Source organism: Podarcis gaigeae (assembly GCF_964106915.1).
Source record: "Podarcis gaigeae genome assembly, chromosome: 4".
Taxonomy (NCBI): Eukaryota; Metazoa; Chordata; class Lepidosauria; order Squamata; family Lacertidae; genus Podarcis; species Podarcis gaigeae.
Genome location: NC_139677.1, coordinates 74,193,074 through 74,212,911, shown reverse-complemented (window position 1 = coordinate 74,212,911; position 19,838 = coordinate 74,193,074). Strand labels below are relative to the sequence as shown.

At 43.0% G+C, this 19,838-nt stretch overlaps 1 protein-coding gene across 5 annotated transcripts in view; it reads right to left on the bottom strand.

Moving 5' to 3' along the window:
• Positions 1-19,838, bottom strand: part of COL8A1 (collagen type VIII alpha 1 chain) — a 96,253-nt gene that overhangs the window by 16,640 nt on the left and 59,775 nt on the right. For all 5 annotated transcript variants that reach the window (XM_083736611.1, XM_083736610.1, XM_083736609.1 and 2 more), the window contains one exon: positions 10,706-10,817. The gene's annotated coding sequence lies outside the window, so the exon portion shown is untranslated. The remainder of the gene's footprint in view (positions 1-10,705; positions 10,818-19,838) is intronic.

Sequence of the window (19,838 nt, the reverse complement as noted above, 5' to 3'; positions counted from 1 at the left end):
TGAAGGGCTATTATATGGAAGATAGAGTTAGCTGGTTTTCTCCTGCTCCAGAGAGTAGCACCCAAGCCAATGGCTTCAGGTTACAAGAAAGGAGATTCTGACTAAATATCAGGAAGAACGTTCTGACAGTAAGAGCCGTTCAACAGTGGAATCGTCTGCCTCAGGAGTTGATGGACTCTTCTTCTTTGGAGGTTTTTAAGCAGAGGCTGGATGGCCATCTGTCATGGATGCTTTAACTAAGTTTCCTGCATTGCAGGGGGTTACACTAGATGACCCTCAAAGTCCCTTCCAACTCTACAATTTTATAATTCTAACTGTAAGCAACACCAATTTTAATGGTTTTCCTCTGTAAATTCATATCTAGCCAATAATCAAATATATTGAGGAAAAACTGGCCCCATATAGCTCCACTCAGGGTCACAGGTGTTTTGGCGTGAGTGGATCAGTCATCACTTTCAGCTACTCTCCTTTCCAGGCCCACAGCTTCCTTGAATCTCTGGTTTCGTTTTGGTTATGCTCATAACTATTTCCGGTATGCTCCAGAAGAAGAAGAAGAAGAAGAAGAAGAAGAAGAAGAAGAAGAAGAAGAAGAAGAAGAGTTTCGATTTGATATCCCGCTTTATCACTACCCGAAGGAGTCTCAAAGCAGCTAACATTCTCCTTTCCCTTCCTCCCCCACAACAAACACTGAGTGGGGCTGAGAGACTTCAGAGAAGTGTGACTAGCCCAAGGTCACCCAGCAGCTGCATGCGGAGGAGCGGAGACGAGAACCCGGTTCCCCAGATTATGAGTCTACCACTCTCAACCACTACACCATACTGGATCTCTGAACAGAGTGTAGCATTATATATGTTTTCTTTTTGTTTGAACCCTCAGATCTGCACAAAACTAGAAAACTGCAAAAGCATACCACATTAAAAACTGTGTGCTGAGAATTTACAATTGCTTGACTGCAGGAGATGCTGGGAATTGAACGAGGGAATTTATGCATTTACTGTACCACTGAGTTTCATCCTTTCCCCAGATATTCAAAGAAGACTCTACGGTACAAGAACCCATCAACTGAACGCTATCTAATTTAGATTGTAAGCATCTTGGGTCAGGGGCCTAGCCTTTTTGCTCATGCTACTCTTTAAAAGGCTATGTACACAAACAGTGATTTATACCTAAGCAAGCCGATCATCTTGGTTCATTTTGAACCTTGTGTATCTCAGCAAGGAGTCAGCACATCTGTTTACATTGTCACAGGGTCTCTAAGGTTTCCCTAGCACAGTAAGCTCTTTGAAGAACAGACAGGGAGACAATTCTTCCAGCATGTTCTGTGAATGTTTTAGTAATGGCAAATAAAAATAACGGATTTACTTTGATGTCTCTGGCTCCAGACAGAAAGCACTCTGGGGGCCTGACTGTCCGTAGTGGAAAAACTGTTACTCTAGAGATCAAGGACTGATAAGGTGGTGTCCAGCTGCCACTTACCATGAAATGTTACCACGAAAGGCTAATTCATAGAGTTTGTAGCGTAAGAGAGAACTGATGAATTCCTGCATCAAGTGTCTCTAGGGCACAAAGCTAAATGCACATCTGAATCCTAAGAACATAGGACGTTAATGCTAAGTCAGACCATTGGCCCTTCCAGCTCAGTATTGTTGACACAGACTGGCAGCAGCGGCCAAGACTTTTACGCAGGGGTTTCCCCCAATCTTACCTGGAAACACCACGGATTGAACCCTGCAGCCTACGACAGAGTAAGCTCCCGTTGTTCTGTCCCAGCTCCTGCCAACCTAGCAGTTCGAAAGCACACCAGTGCAAGTAGATAAATAGGTACTGCTGTAGCGGGAAGGTAAACAGCGTTTCCGTGCGCTCTGGTTTCCATCACAGTGTTCTGTTGAGCCAGAAGCGGTTTAGTCATACTGACCACATGACCCAGAAAGCTGTCTGTGGACAAACACCAGCTCCCTCGGCCTGAAAGCGAGATGAGTGTCATACCCCATAGTCACTTTTGACAGGACTTAACTGTCCAGGGGTCCTTTACCTTTACCTTATGCTCTATTACTGTGACACAGCCATTCCCCATGCTGATTATGTGGGTTAATATAGTCAGTAAAGGGGTAATGACCAACTCTATCCTGAACTATTCATATTACTCACCATAGGCTCAACGTTAATATCTCACCCTTGGACATCTGCAACCCACACCCTGGAAAGGCCCATTTTTGTGGCTTGATTTTCTAAGCAGTTGGATCTATCTGCCATTCCTCACAGTGGCCCCAACATAACACCACTCTGGCCCAGGCTTATATATTGCTGAAAGCCATAATTTCCAGTTTGAATCATAATTTATTGTGCAGTCATGTTATCAAATATTTACCTAAACTTCATTCTATTTGTTTTCTCTTATTAAAAGAGGGTTAGACTATCAATGGCTTTTTTTTTATCTTGCTAGGAATCACAAGGGGGAAGAGCGTTGTGGTGAGGAGAGAGCTCAGGTCTTGAGGGGTTTCCTTTGCACCTGGTTGGACACTGTGAGAACAGGATGGGCCTTTGGTCTGATCCAGCAGGGCTGCTCCTCTGTTCTCAAAATCTAAATAGAATGGATCTGTTGTTTTCCTTGGTTGAAAAAAGCAGGGCAGTAGATTAGCCTGACTTGAACCAACTTTGAGTGAACTCACGCCGCCCATGATCTTTCCTTTCCTTTCTCTGATCTTGTTTTTACTGTTGTTAAGAAACTTTCAGATAAATAAGACCAACAGAAACCTCAGAACGTTCAAACGAAACCACAAACTAAGCATGGGGAGAAACTCTAGTCAGTCTGCAAGTTTATAAGTTTTATTCAGCAATACAAAAGCTGAAGAGCTTTTGTGCTTCAGGCTGTTTATTGGGCCAGGAGGCCAAAAGTTTTAAAGTCTAGCCACCCAGGTTGGGAAAATAAAAAGTCAAAGTCTGGCTTGAGGGGAGCCTGGGGTGTGTGGAGCTGTAGCTCAATGGTAAAACACTTGCTTTGCATGCAAAAGTTGCCAGGCCTGTCAATGTAGACAATACTGAGCTAGGTGTGTCACTGGTCTGACTTGGTTCGAAGGGAGTTCCTTGGGCTCCCATGACTCCACCATAATATCTCAACACTGTCCAGAAACGGTGCTGAGTGCTGCTCATTGGCAGAAGCTGGTTACGTTAAGATTTAAACCAGTGCTCAGGTATGCATAATATGATCTTGTAGTCTACAAGTCATCCATCTCTCCTGTGCCAGAAGAGAAACAGAAATCTTTCTAAATACAGATACTTGCACGCATAATGAAAAGAATGCAATTTCAGAATGTATGCCAGAGAGGGGGAGGGAACCAGACGTCCCAATTACAAACATCCTAAATTCTATAAATTTAACCAAAAACATGGCAATCGCTGAATGTAGCTGGTGAAATAAGAGCATTTGTTTAAACCCTGGCTGCTATTATAGAATGCTACTGGCAAATACAAGTGTGCAGGAGGGGTGGGGAGGGAGAGAAAGTTTGTGCTTTTCTACAGAAAATTCTGATTTTATACTGATCACTAGGTGGCACCACTGATCCACTCAGTTTCAACAGTCATGCTTTGAAGAAGATGAGCTGGAAACTCATAAATTTCTCAGTGTTAGGACAGGTGCATTATGCAGAGCAAGCCAATAAAAGAACTATTTAGGCTACCTTACACATCACAAAATCCCTACACCAAAGGCATAACTTGAATTGTGCACATAGAGAACTGTGTGGAATAATTATCACAGACATTTGCTGAATCCACACTAGTGCAATACCTGTATTAGGCTAACCAAAATGCTACAAAATAGTCCACAAACTTTTGAGTGTCCCAGAAACTTTCATCAGCCTGCATTTTATTTTCCCTTGTGGTTCAGCACAGCTGCATTTAATTTCTGTAAGAATACTTCCTGGGTTTTCTCACCCATTCTGTGCACATGCAGCCAAACCTGCTGAGAAGCTGTGATCAAGTACAGCTTCTCATAAATTATACACAGAGCCATAAACTCCAGGTGCGCAATCATCACATGGGACCAACATACACAAAATAAGCATTATTTCCTACCAGCGGCTGGGAATCAATAGTGGAGCGAGTGTTTCTATACTCATGTCCGGCTTGCAGGCTTCCCATAGGCTTCTGCTTGGTCACTGTGAGAGCAAAATGCTGGACTATATGAACCTTTGCTCTGATTCAGCAGGAGTGTTTTATGTTCTTAATGTAATTCCATTTTTAAAGGCATTTTACAAGGTGGGAAACACCCCAAATGGCCTATTTGCAGAACCATTTTTTAAATAAAAAAATTGAGGGCTATTCATTTAAGCCACATGAACTCATCTTTTTGGCACAACCATCAGATTGGATAATGCTTCATTGCTCCAAGCACACTTCAAGCTTATAGCTCATCGTACCACAATACAGCGTGCTAGAAATATCTGAGACATTTTTATGATCTGAATATCTGTAAAACACGTGCTTCTTACAAGAATTTCGGTTGAGCAGCCGTCCCACACAGAGACAGTTCAAAGTGGCCTTTGTGGGAACATAATCCAGGGCACACACAAGGTTACTGGGTTTGCATGGAGTCTTTTGCAATATCCAGCACTCCCTACATAGATCAACCATAAATCCTGTGATGTCAGCAACACTTTTTGAAGATGAGATCTCTTAAGAGATGCTTTTTTTAGGGTTAGTAAGAAGACATGGGTGGCGCTGTGGGTTAAACCACAGAGCCTAGGACTTGCCGATCAGAATGTTGGCGGTTCGAATCCCCCCAACGGGGTGAGCTCCCGTTGCTCGGTCCTTGTTCCTGCCAACCTAGCAGTTCGAAAGCACATCAAAGTGTAAGTAGATAAATAGGTAAACGGCGGAAAGGTAAACGGCGGAAAGGTAAACGGCGTTTCCGTGCGCTGCTCTGGTTCGCCAGAAGCGGCTTAGTCATGCTGGCCACATGACCCGGAAGCTGTACGCCGGCTCCCTCGGTGACGTATAAATGAAAAATCACAATAGATATTTTGACACCTCTCTCTCTTGTTAACACTTCATCTGTTTGACAGATAGCAATAATGAAGACCATGGTGAAAAAAGAATCCCTGACACATCCACCTTTTCTCACCCCCCCCCCCGGATTGTGCTTTCATATAACTTTGGAAAAGGAACGACCTTGAAATACCAAGCACCAAAGTCTGATACATTCCTTTGGACTGAGTGAGAGTGCCAAGAATGCATGAATTCCTGGTGACCTTTAGCTGCAAACTGTGAACTTTGTTCACTAAGCGTAATGCATACTTAGGCATCATTACTCAGGCCCTAAGCCAGACCCTTTCCTTTCCTCTGCCATTACTTACGTAGTGACAGTTTGCCAAACAAAGTGAGGAATGGGAGCATTTGTCTAAGTAAATGCTGAACCCTGTTCTCGAAACCATCGCTTCTCAATCTGTGGCTCCTTCCCAAAATATGGAAGGCCCAAGAAGAGGGATGCTATTCACATGGAAGAGCGGTAGCAGAACTTGCTACCGTCACCCGTCTAGACAGCCACTGCATGTTTACAGCTTCTTTTCAGCCAAAGGCTACTCACTTCACATTGCAACAGACTACAAGGCTTGGTCCAAATGCTGCTTTCCTCGTGACCTGTCTCACCCCCACAAAACCCCTAGGCTTATGAAATAGGAACTAAACCTGAAATGACCTGTGAGACAAATTTCAGTTCACCAACAATTTGAATCCAAATACCTGTATTTCAGAAGGTTCCAAATTTTCTTTGTGAGTATGAATTTTTGAGGAACTGTGATTGCCTTCCCATTTTGACTTGTGGATGTGCATGTGTGCATTCTCAATCCATGGTGCCTTTATTCAGTCGGGGTGGAAATTCCACTCACAGGAAGTGATGTATATGACAATTTATAATTTCAATGTCAGATTATTCCAGAGAAGAGAACAGGCCCAAACAGGCGCGCTGACTAGCGCCACATGCCGTGTTCCTGCCGCATGAGCACACCACCCTGATATGTTGTGCACATGCCACATGGCTTGCACACATGATGCAAGCACACCACACAACGTGCATGAGTAATGTGAGCACATCAAGCAGCATGCACCCACCACATCCATACGTTGCCATGGGATATTGAGGGAGCGTGGCCCGTTGCTTGAAAAAAAAATATGAGGGGCCAAGGCCCCTCGGCCCACCTATCTGGTGCCCCTGGACGCAAACAGATGCCCAACAGAACAATTTTATTGCTAAGGACAGCCTAGAACAGCAGCATAGCTAACCGCCCCCGTTCAGACACAGTGCCCCCTACAGCTGGAGTAGCAGCTTAACAGTTAAGTTTCACATGACATCCCTCGTTACCTGAACCTTAATTTTTTTTCAGGCTCAAACTTCACTACAAACTTGCCAGATTCAGTGCCTTTACATGAACCCCCCCCCCCCAGAAAAGAAATCCCAATCCAGCTTCCTTCATAACTGAATGCAGCGGCAGTCACTAGCACAAAGACCCTGGCAATATCACCCAGTGAACATGGTGCACTGATAATTTCTCCAGATTAGTCCAGTCAGTCTATGGTTGAACCTCAAATTTATTGCAACAGAAGCAATCATACACCAGTATGCTCTGAAAGATGAGCTTTTATTGCATACAAAAAGTCTCCCAGACTCCGACGCGCTGGGAAAAGTCCGCATGCCCCTTTTTTTGGCGTCTCCTACCATCTGAAAGGGCACACCTCAAGCTTAAAATTAAATTTATATATAATGCTTTGAATCTGCAATTCAGAATGTACTGTGCCCAAAATAAGTTGAATTTAAAAAAGAAAATTTGAGCACTTATATTTTATTACAGAATGATTTTAGGTATACTAACATGTAGAGCTTGCTTTTAGGAACATGATTCTAGGTACTGTATGATTTGTCCCAGAAAAAATGAAGGAAGAATTCATTCACTCACACACTTTCACACCCCCCCCCCCAAACCCGTTGGATGGTTATATGAATTCATAATAAATGATATTGCACGTGAATGTTGTGCATCCCTTTTGGTTTAGGTAAATATGTCATGGATCTAATTGGAATGACTGTTGGACACAATGTATATCAAAGTACAAATTTACACAAATATTTAATAATTGCTATAAAATAAAGTATTGTAAGCTTGCCATTTATTGCAAACATACGGAACAAGTTTGGTAATTCCTGGAATAATATGAAGTATATGCTACGCTTTAGATAACTGTGCACACAAGATGTAGTCCAATTAATCTTAACATTTTCCAACTCATAGGGGGTGTGATCCGGCCAAAGTTAAGCACTGACGCCCTACCAATTTAAAATAGGAGAAATTATCAAGTGAAAGTGCTCTTACATATTTCCCATGGAAATCAAGGGGGGCATATTTGGCTGTGCTATATTTGGTCAGATTGTGCAATGTCATTTTTATATACAGTGGTACCTCGGTTCTTGAACTTCTCCATTGACGAACATTTCGGAACCCAAACACAGAAAACCCAGAAGTAAATGCTTCCATTTTCGAACGCGCCCCGGAAGTGTTTTTCAATTTTCTCAACTGAATTTGCAGACAGCCCCTTTGTGCCTCAGTTTTCGAACATTTTGGAACTCAAACGGTCTTCCGGAATGGATTACATTCGAGAACCGAGGTACCACTGTAATTATTTAAAGCTATTGAACATTTAAAAACAAATCCATTTCAATGTTTCATTGGTAACAGAAATCCTTATGTTTGGATTTTGGCTATTATTGGCATGGGGTTTCTGAGCTTAACAATGTCTTGCACGGTTTTATTTTTCTAGAAAAAGAGGTTCTAGAAAAAGACTCACCATGAACACCTCCTTTGTTCTCCATTGGGGCCCACCTGAGAGGTGCCAGAACTGAATTCCGGTAAGTTCTGGCTTATTTTGTGCTCAAATAAAGCATTAAAGCAGATAAGCTTTAACACCATCACACAAAAGACACTTCCCTGGAGGTGTGGACGAACTATTTGTGTTGACCCAAAGCTTATTATGAGGTGCCCACCTCCAGTTCCTCATTTTCTTCTACATATTTTATTATTTATTTCATTATTACATTTATATTCCACCTTTTATATTCCAAGGAGGTCAAGATGGTGTACATAGTTCTCCCCCCTCCCAATTTAATTCTTGAAACAAACCCATGAGGTGGGCTAGGTTAAGAGACAGAGACTGGACCAAGCACAGGTCATCACCCTGGGGGCTTCATGGCTGAGTTGGAATTTGAATCAGGTCTCCCAGGTCCTAATCCAACACTCCAACCACTACCCAATATTGCCTGTGCTTTGACTATTATTGGCTTGGGATGTCTTCAAGTTTGACAGTGTCTGTCAGATAGTTTGGATAACACTGAGCTAAATGGGCCTGTGGTCCGACTTGGTGTAAGACAGTCCCTGTGACCTTCTGCATGCAGACCAAAATGCATAAATCGTGACAAATCTGTGCTAGCTTGTGCCTTTAAATTAAAATCAAAAATTCCAGTTTGACCATTGCGTAACTGATACTAAGCTCGTGAGTCCCTTTGAGGTTGCCTTGATATATTCCCCCTGGAATATATCTCTCATTTGTATGTTCAAAAAAGCATACATTATTTTTCTTAAGTCCTTTATATATATCCACTTGGCGATGATTAAGTTGGGCCAATCCTACATTGGATTACAGCAAAGGAATCCCAGACAGACTGAAGAGACTCAGGCAAGCACATTCTTAAAATATTTTGTTACTTTAATCTAAATCCTTAAGTCTGACTATTATTTTCACATGATTGTGTGTGTGTTTTTCTATAAAAAGTTTTTAAAACCGCCAACGGGTATATTTCTGCTTTGCCTAATGCTTTCAGAGAGAACCCTGATGAAAGCTGAGCATCTTCTTTTCACCTGCATAAATTGAACATATTTTCCTTTGGGGTTTCAGAAAACGCAACATTGGAAGGCCATTTGTGAGGGAAGTGGGGAGTGGGTGGGATTTAGAGACAGGAAATCCCAGAGAGGACCTCCTGTTTTTGGTGGAGACAATTATAGTGTTGCTTTTGGTTGGAGCCCAGAATCTCTATTGGATACAAATGTCCTTGGCAACAGACATGAAGCCTAAAAGCTTACAGATCTCTGTAAATTTGGGAGATGGGACCTGCCACTGAAGTTTGCATATAGCGTTAGCAGCTTTGCGTTGGGGGTAAGTTCGCATCAACAGTGTGTTTTCAATTTCATAAAGCTGGCTGATCTCGGTAGATAAACACTCATTGTGGTGGAATATTTGTGCCAAGGTTTGTCTAAACCTTCATTACATTCCGATTCTTTTCAGCGGCTGCAGCCGACTCAGGAAGGAGAAGGCACCAGTTTGCTAAAAGGGACAGCGCTGGAGTCAGTATTCAAGGTTCTGTTTCTTTGATTAGCTTGCGGACTTGTATAACTTCTCCAAGTATTAGTCCCTATGTCCAAAAGAAGGAGTACGTTGGCTTGAGTCCTGAGTTGCTCTTCTGTTCATGCAAAGTATGTCCATCAACTCCTCTTTCTACTTGCAGTCCCCTACACTATATCCTGCACCATTCCCAGCAGTGCCGGCTCTAGGTATTGTGGGGACTTTGGGCAAGGTGTCTTCATGACACCACTCCTCCTCTCCATGGCTCTGTTGCCCACTCACTTGTCCTTCTGCCTAGAGCCAGCAGTCAACCAGAAGGCCCAGGGTTCTGAACCAGTCCAACCTGCTGACCATGTGTGCCAGGCCCAGATGGTAGAGTGCAGGCTGGTCCCATCTGACCCCATCCACAATGGCACGTGGGCCATCTGCCACCAGCTGCCACCTGGGCTCCGAGAAAGGGTGAAGGGTGTCCTTCCTAGATCCAGCCATTCTGGGCAAGGGGGCCTGGAAAATCCCTACACTACTAAGCAGTGAACTGTGTGACAGCGCAAGCATTCTCCTGGCCACCTCACCCAGAATGCCTGGTTCTGAAGGATTCCTACTTTGGCTCCTTTCCAGAACCCAGCAGTGGCAGAGAGATCACCATAGCTGCTATCACTACAGCAGCAGAAAAGCAGGTGATTCGCTGTGGTTCCTGCATTACAGGGCCCCTTCCAACTCTTTAATGCTATGATTCATATATTTTTTTAAGTAAGAGAGGGGGCAGGGGGAAGAATATGAGACATGGGGGAGATCAGTGGCATAATGTGGGTTGCCAGCTTCTGGGCTGCATGGAGGGGTGGGAGGGAGTGAAATAGATGGAGTAGGCATGCACATTCAATGGCTTAACGGCATCTGTGTCATCCAGGAGATTACAGCCTCAGAGATAAGAAAATAAGAGTCATTCTGTTCTCTGGAGAGGTCACTTCCTGGTTCACATGGAGAAGCTGCTTTCAACAGAACCCAGTGACAGGAGCACGCAGTTGTATTGAGGCAGCACCAGGTGTTGAAATTTTGTGCCCCTAACAAAACATGGGCCACAGTAGTGGCATACATAAATAGCCTTTTTTGTTAGCCCCAAAATGGAAAATGAGTGAGGTCTCAACTAAAGACGACTGGCAACTTAAACTGATGGAATAAGCTCAGTTTGCAGACTTAACTTACAGAATAAGAGAACAAGAAGAATATATGTTTAAAGAAGATTGGAAAATATTTAATGAATATATGGGTGAAAATTGTGTACATTTGAAAACATTGGCAGCATTAAGATGGTGGTACTTACATTAAGATTTTGGGGGAAAGGATGGAGCTGTGAGTTAGTGCAAGAGGGTGTTCAGAAGCCTTGGTTTTTCATCAGACTTTGGAAAGAAAAGAAATATTTTTATCGCCAGCACCTAGAAAAAAATAAGTTGAAAGATTACATTTTGAACTATAAATCACCTCTTTGTAAACAAACAAACAAACAAACAAAAATCCTGTAGATTTTTTAAAAAATCATACAAATATTAGATTAGAATTTTCAACCATAAATAGTTCAATTTCAATTTAAGATTTTACAGTGAAATTTGACATTTGCCAAAGTAATACTGAAGTGGTGGTGGATTTTGTGGTGGAAAAACTGCCATTTCTGAAGCCCTACTGGTCTGCAGCAGTCAGTGTAGAAGGTGTGTGTAAATAAAGAAATAATAGCATATTAGAATAAACAAAGTATCAAAAGGCTTAAGAACATCAAAATGTCTTTACATGGCATTGCAAAGAAGTTCTCTGTGGAATGAGTCCTATAAATTTGGTGCACACAACTCAGAAGGCCCTCTCTCTGGTTGTCACCTTCCTAACTCTAGATGGTTGAAGCCCATCTTCCAAAGATGACCTCAGTATGATACAGGCAGGTTGTTAAATTATCCTGATTTAAGACCTAGTTGCATAATTTGCCGTTCCACCAAAGACACTGGACTAGTTTACACACTCTCTCAAACAGAAGAGGACTGTATCTTTTTATCATGCTCACCACGTGTGTCTGCTTCAACCAGGCATCTATGCATGGATTTAACATTTCTTTAGTGTTGACATGCATAAAATCCACTGAATTCTACTAAATAATCAGTTCCATACAGTGTTCCATATTTGATTTGGATGCATAAAATCCACTGCATGGTTAACGTCCAACTTATATATGGCAAGCATGATCTGGCCATCAACCATGCATTAGACCTTAAACATCTATGAAAAGTTTATTCATTATACCGCTGGCTACACATAGAGGGCCAATGGTCCAGTTGGCATTATAAATGCATCTGATTGGCAGAACAGGAAACTGCAATCTCCATCCACACTTAAAAACTATGTGTAACTTCAACTAGGGGGAAAGGTAAATCAAACAAGTCCAGAGCCATGATGAAATAAGGTGATGTCCACAGTGGGGTACGATAACTGTGATTTATTAATGACATGTACTAGATTGAGTGTTTCCTTCTGATGCAGTGTTGAAGATGAAAACTATACCAAGTGATGTACTGTATCTTTGTCATTCTGACAAATGCTGAAAAAGAGAGGTAACAACTTTGCAATTAACCAAGATCACTATAATGATTGTTTCAGTTTTAGCAACAAGAGGGCTTTTCAATATGTTTATTTATCTTTCTTCCCATCTTGTAGATTCAAATATTTGTTTCTGAAATTTGAAGGTCTGTAGCCTATTGGGCATAAATGCTGTCTTTCTTATATAATGACAATGTTTCCCTGTTGTCATTAAGCAGATTCTATGAAAAAGCCTACAACAGCTTTTGACAGATGAGTCACATTGCATTTTCTTATATATTGAGCCATCAGAAAAATCAGGAAGCAGGACAGAAAATCAGGGTAGAGCAAGACCTTTAGCAAGGCAGAATCCCAAAATATAACTTAATTACATATAAAACATTATCAAAGCACACACAAAAGATATGCAATTTGAAAACCCTGGCAGAACATACCAAAGCAATGATTACCAATAATTCGGTTACTAAGGCTGCAATCCTATGAGTAAATCCCACTGAATTGAACAAGACCATTTCTGAATCAACATGTGTAGGATTGTCCAGTTTGGCTGTAATCCTATACTCTCTTACTGAGAGTAAGTCTCGTTTATTATTTGTTTATTGTATTTATACCACACCACTGAGCTGAGTGAAAGCATTCACTGAGTCATGTTATGTCATCAAGCGATTAGACTTCTACCAGGCACATGGCCTAAGCTCTCTTAGCCTGGGGATATTTCTTCCTCAGATCAAATGCTGGCATTAAGGGATTCAGTAATGTTCCCCCGCCGCCGCCACCCCTAGTACAGTGGAGGGCTGGTCTTCTGCAGGTGATCACAGCTCCCAGAAGATACACAGCTATAAGCAGGTTCTCCATCCATCTCTAGGATCCCAGGATGTTCTTGCACCACAGCTGTTGCTGATGAGTCTCCTCCAGCACCCACTGGATGTGAGTGTACTATTCAAAGCACAGTGGTTTTTCATTCAGTACAATATGGTTCATATTCAGGAATAGGCAGCCTACACTAGTAACCATTCAAGATCCTCAGAAGTTAAAACTGCATTAGCATCTTTATAAATCACATTGCAGTAAAAATGTCACGGGTAATTGGTGAAGACAGATGATCAGGGATAAGTGCTTTATACCTCTGCCACTATTGCTAATGACAAGATGGTCCTTTCCAAGGAATTGTGTGTTTTTATTTATTTGATCATTAACAGGAGCCTACTGTAAATGTGACATGTAAACAAGCACCACATTTAATGCATTTCTGTGGATTTTAAAAATTCTTCCTTTCACCACCCACTTTCTCTCTCTCAGCTGTTTGTAGGTGCCAAGGAGGGACTAGAAATTCTAAGAATGGGTTTAAAATTCGATGTACTCCCTAGACATTTCTTCTCTTACTTGTGAATAAACCCCATCATATCTGGGAGATGAATGGGATCATGGCTGAAGCTGACAGCTGCACGAAGGCAATTTCTGGGGGTGCTCAATTGGAGGGATGGAACTGGGGGTGGGTGGAGGGGCAGGGAAACCAACTTGGCAATTCACATCAGGCAAAGACATCCCAACTCTGTCTCCACCCTGTGGACAGACAGCAGGCAGCATGGTGACACATCCAAGCATAAAGGTAAAGGGACCCCTACCGTTAGGTCCAGTCACAGACGACTCTGGGGTTGTGCGTTCATCTCGCTCTATAGGCCGAGGGAGCCGGTGTACAGCTTCCAGGTCATTGGACTACTGCAATGCGCTCTACGTGGGGCTACCTTTGAAGGTGACCCGGAAACTACAACTAATCCAGAATGCGGCAGCTAGACTGGTGACTGGGAGCGGCCGCCGAGACCATATAACACCGGTCTTGAAAGACCTACATTGGCTCCCAGTACGTTTCTGAGCACAATTCAAAGTGTTGGTGCTGACCTTTAAAGCCCTAAATGGCCTCGGTCCAGTATATCTGAAGGAGCGTCTCCTCCCCCATCGTTCTGCCCGGACACTGAGGTCCAGCTCCGAGGGCCTTCTGGCGGTTCCCTCACTGCGAGAGGCCAAGTTACAGGGAACCAGGCAGAGGGCCTTCTCGGTAGTGGCGCCCGCCCTGTGGAATGCCCTCCCATCAGATGTCAAAGCGATAAACAACTACCTGACATTCAGAAGACATCTGAAGGCAGCCCTGTTCAGGGAAGTTTTTAATATGTGACATTTTAGTGTATTTTTCATCTCTGTTGGAAGCCGCCCAGAGTGGCTGGGGAAACCCAGCCAGATGGGCGGGGTACAAATAATAAATTATTATTATTATTATTATTATTATTATTATTATTATTATTATGACTAAGCTGCTTCTGGCGAACCAGAGCAGCGCATGGAAACACCGTTTACTGTCCCACCGGAGCAGTACCTATTTATCTACCTGCACTTTGACGTGCTAGGTTGGCAGGAGCAGGGACCGAGCAACGGACGCTCACCCCGTCGCGGGGATTCGAACCACTGACCTTCTGATCGGTAAGCCCTAGGCTCTGTGGTTTAGACCACAGCGCCACCGCATCCCAAGCATAGTAATGTGGAAAATACCATGCACATTTGAATTGAAGCACAGTGAAAAATAACCTCACTTTGCTGTGTTTTAAGATGGTAATGTGTTTACAGCCTTATTCGGGGAGCTATCTTCTAGATGAGGTGTTGTCAGTTCCTCAAATCCAGCTTTTTCCTTTCAATCTCAGCTTTCCCACACACTCTTGTCTCTCCAGTCTTAGGAGGAGGAAGATCCACACAGACAGATTTATGAGACATTACGACATCACTATATTCACAAGTCAACACATTGGTCCAGCAAAATACTAGACTGCACATGTGACCTTATATGCTTGAAGTAGTAGTTATCCATGAGTCTGAAGTTAGCTCACTGAGAGACTTCTTTTGTGGAAACTGAGGATGCATTTGCACTACACATTTAAAGCACATGGCTTTCCCCCAAGAATCCTGGGCACTGTCCTTTGTTAAGGGTGATGGAAATTGTAGCTCTGTGAAGGGGAAACTACAGTTCCCAGGATTCTCTGGGGGAAGCCACATACTTTCATGTATGATGCGTATGCAGCCTGAGTTACCAGGGCATTATTTATCATAGTGTATAATCATCATCATCATCATCATCATCATCATCATTTATGAAGACTATGGGTCTTGAATTTCCCACTCGGTTAATCATGTCAGAAAGGCAACACTCCACTATAGAGGCAAACTAGGTAAAACTGTTTGGGTTTCAAAAACTCATCTATGCAAATGTCTTGGAAAGGGAGAGCTCTTTGGAGGTGATACACAGAGACAGCTTCGAAGCTCATGGGCTTGGTATGATATTTTGGATGCATTTCATAGGATGTGATGAGAGTCTCCTGATCTCCACCAGCTGCAAATGTGGTTGTAATGGGAAGAAAGTAAAAAAAAGTAAAGAAAAATGATAGGAAGGGGAAATAGTATTATGGTCAACTCCTGATCGTTTAATGCGCTTATTGTTTTGCAGCTTGGTGCTTGCTAAGGCACAGGGTTGGTGTGGGGATAGTAACATTTCAATTTGTCCAGGACAAAGTAAACAGCAAAAACCCCAGGACAGCTCTGACAGTGTGCTACATCAGTAAATATTGTGTTAAGCATCCACTAAAATCCTGGCAATGTCCCAGCATTTCAGACTGAAACTAGGTCCCAGATCAGGTTTCAGAATACTAGTATTCAATATTATCAGCATTGCTTATTATCAGGGCTTTATTTCCAGCAGGAACTGACCAGAGCTCAATTCTGGCACCTCTCAGGTGGGCGCTATTGCCATTATAAGAGAACAAGGAAGGCATTTGTGGTGAGTTCTGGCAAAATAGTACTGTTTATTATATATAAATGTTTTACAGTGGTCCCTCAGGTTACAAATGCTTCGGGTTACAAACGCTTCAGTTTACAGACTCCACTAACCCGGAAGTTGTACCTCGGGTTAAGAACTTTACCTCAGGATGAGAACAGAAATCACACAGCGGCGGCACAGCAGCAGTGGGAGGCCCTATTAGCTAAAGTGGTACCTCAGGTTAAGAACAGTTTCAGGTTAAGAATGGACCTCCGGAACGAATTAAGTTCTTCACCAGGGGTACCACTGTAATTACATTGCTGAAGAAACAACAACATTCAAGGTAATGTACCAAATGCAAACAGCATGAAAGTACAATAAAGAAAACCAGTAAATGTAAACCAATGACTACAGAATGATCCTCAAAGACTAAGGGTGCAATTCTATGGTCAATGGGAAGGCATCCCAGGAGCCACAGGATTGGGTAGGTCTCCCTCTCTGCAGCACGCAGGTCTACGCATGGAGGCCACCTTTATGCAACTCTGTGGCTGTCCCTTCCCTACTGCACTACTGTTGATGCTCCAATAGCAGTAGAATGGGGGAAAGGGACATGTTGTCTGCTGGACCACCATGGACAAGGTATCCCAGAGAGTGAGGCTTATCTCATTCCATGTCCTGCATACCTGAAGGAGCGTCTCCACCCCCATCATCCAGCCCAGACACTGGTCCAGCACCGAGGGCCTTCTCGCCGTTCCCTCACTACGAGAAGTGAGGTTACAGGGAACCAGGCAGAGCCCCTTCTCGGTAGTGGCGCCTGCCCAGTGGAACGCCCTCCCAGCAGATGTCAAGGCAATAAACAACTATTTTACTTTTAAAAGACAACTGAAGGCGGCCCTGTTTAGGGAAGTTTTTAATGTCTGATGCGGTATTGTTTTTAATATTCAGTTGGAAGCAGTCTAGAGTGGCTGGGGAAACCCAGCCAGATGGGTGGGGTATAAATAATAAATTATTATTATTATTACTTGATCTTAACTCAACCATAGTTCAGATTAATCCCAGTTCAGAGTTCAGCTGTAACAGTAAACTGGAGTTATCCCAAAAAATTCTGACTCCTCATGCTTCCATTAGAGGAGGAGAAGATTGGTGGAAAGTGTGCAAACTTTACTTCATACAATTTTCTCGTTTACTCAGATAAAATTATATTTTTCTGATTTTCTCAGATAACTTGAGGCAGTAATTCAGACCCATTTTGAAATTATAAGAACTGTATTTCATTCCTTTCATTCCCAAGGCATTAATTCTTCATGATGACAAAAACAGCTGGACAAAATAGCAATGACAGTCTTGGCGGAGTGTCACCATTTTGACTGGCTGGTACATAGGCATGGATGCAATATCTTCTTGGTGCTGTTAGTCTCTGACAACTTCTAATAATACAATCTGTTGCTATTGTCCACTCTGCCAGGAGCACTCCCAGACTGTCACTATTTTTGCGTGGGCTTCAACCACAGGCTTATTTATTATTTTATTTCATAAAATGTATATACTGACTGATTGTAGAAAACATCAAAGCAGTTTAGGTTATACTATTATAGCTGATTGTCCTAACTCAGTCTGGACTGAACCCAGCACTGTAGGCTAGTCACATGCACATGTATGGTGAGTAAATAAGTCATAAGTACATACTGGTCCTAAGGCTAGCAAGTCACCTAGACTGATTTTAAGAGATTTCACAAAGTTTGTGAGACAGGCAGAGGTATCACAAGCTATTCTTTCATAACAATGGCCTCTGGCTGCCTTCCCAAATACTTGACTGAAGAAATATGTCAGTTAATAGTAAGCATGTACCACAGCAGCATCTGAAGACATTCTTTGTTTTTTTAACCCTCTGTTTTTATTGCTATTTTAAAAGAAAAATAATCACCTTTAGTGTGTGTGTGTGTGTAACACAAAAGTATTTATAAGAGCCTAAGTAATGCAGTTAATAGAGTATAAAGGGACCCCTGACCATTAGGTCCAGTCATGACCGACTCTGGGGTTGCGGCGCTCATCTCACTTTATAGGCCGATGGAGCCAGCGTACAGCTTCTGGGTCATGTGGCCAGCATGACTAAGTTGCTTCTAGCGAACCAGAGCAACGCACGGAAATGCCGTTTGCATTCTCGCCAGAGCGGTACCTATTTATCTACTTGCACTTTTGATGTTTTTTCGAACTGCTAGGTTGGCAGGAGCAGGGACCGGGCAACGGGAGCTTACCCCGTCGCGGGGATTCGAACCACCAACCTTCTGATCGGCAAGTCCTAGGCTCTGTGGTTTAACCCATAGCGTCACCTGTGTCATATAATGCGTCATATAATAGAATATATGCTCCAGTTAATTCCCAGCCGCTGTCAACATTCAGTTACTATGGTTTTGGGATTTTAAAGAAGAACAGGGATATGTGCAGTGCAGTGTCAGAAGACATACTGAGCTGGTTCCATACAGAGAGTGCACTCTAAATCCCAGATGCTGATCAGCAGGGCTGCACGGAGAGGTGAGGCCACTGCCACATCAACAATGCTGCAGCACATGGCCAGGACCAAGTGTGGCAGGGGACAGGAAGGTTGCTTTAGTCTGGAGCTGGTTCAGTGACTGGGGCCAGTTCAGGGGCAATTTTGCTGCATAGTGGCACTGAAACTGGCTTGTGATGACACAGCCCTCAGGCTGCCTTAGCCCTTCTATTCCATGCCCCCAGAATGGGTCTTTTCCAGCCGGAACTCGCCGGAACTCAGTTCTAGCACCTCTCAGGTAGGTGCCATTGCCATTATAAGAGAACAAGGGAGGCGATCATGGTGGCTTGCGCTTCCATTTAAATGGGTCCCGGCCACGCCTCCCCAGCCAGCAGATTGGCTGGCTGGTCGATGATGTAGCCAGGACCCTCCGGGCAACGTGGGACTCCGCCCCCTGCCCCCAGAGGGGAGTGGGCAGCCACGTGGTCCACCGCAACTCCTCCCCACATTTAAGTGGAGCGGATTTCTGGCTTCTCTTTTTCTAGAAAAATAGCATTGCCCTGAAATACCCCTTTCTTGGATCTTCTGCTGGTGCTCCCAGTGGGGATCCCACTGGTGGCAATTTTTGCCAGTCTGCCCATTGGCTTTGCCAGCAAAACTTAACCTGCAAAATGTTTTTTTTATTACTTTGCCCATTAGTTATGACTGCAGTTGTAAAATACAATGATGAAGATGATTAACAATATCATTGCACTAAATTCCCGATTCTTTCAAAAATGCATTTGTTCTGTGGACATATGACCTAACCAGTTTTCCTTCTATAATTTCAGTGGGATCAAGTTAAGGACTAAGACCCATTTAATACAGTGGGGGACAACAAAGGTCTTTTTGCAATTACATGTATTGCAGACAGTGATATTCATTGTAGCTTAGTAACAAACAATACAGATTCCATTGGTCAAATAAACAATTAATAAAATGGTCTGGCAAAGCAGAGGATGTTAGCAAACGTCTACAAGTGAAGCATTGAAGGATTTCCCAAATATTTATCCAGAGAGTCTCAGCTCTTACACCGCAGAGGACAATACGTTCTTTGTCTCACTTGAACTTGCACAGACAGAAAGTATGTTTGCATGGGATGGGATCACGACGAATGGTCAGGTTTGGAAGGCATTCAGGCAATAAAGAGTTAGCAGTGGGGCTTGACAGATCATTCTAAAAAAGACCTGCTACCGCTAGCTCTCAAGAGAAATGACCGAATATGTTGTAAACAAGAAGATTTTGAACATCAATCTTAAAAGTGTTTTTAAACAATCCTTCAGACAGGGATGAGGAACCTGTGGTCTTCCAGATGCTTTTGACTCCAGCTCCTACTACCCTTGACAATTAATGCTTGACCATGTTGGTTGGGGCTGGAGTTGGAGTCCAGCAACATCTGAAGGTTCATCCTTGTCTTAAGATCTACAGATATAACAACTGTATATTAATACTGTAGCTCCTATCTTCTCTTGGTGAACAGCTTAGAAAAAAATACATATAATACAATTTATTCATGGAGCATTTTAAGTCAATTATGATATATAAAAAGTT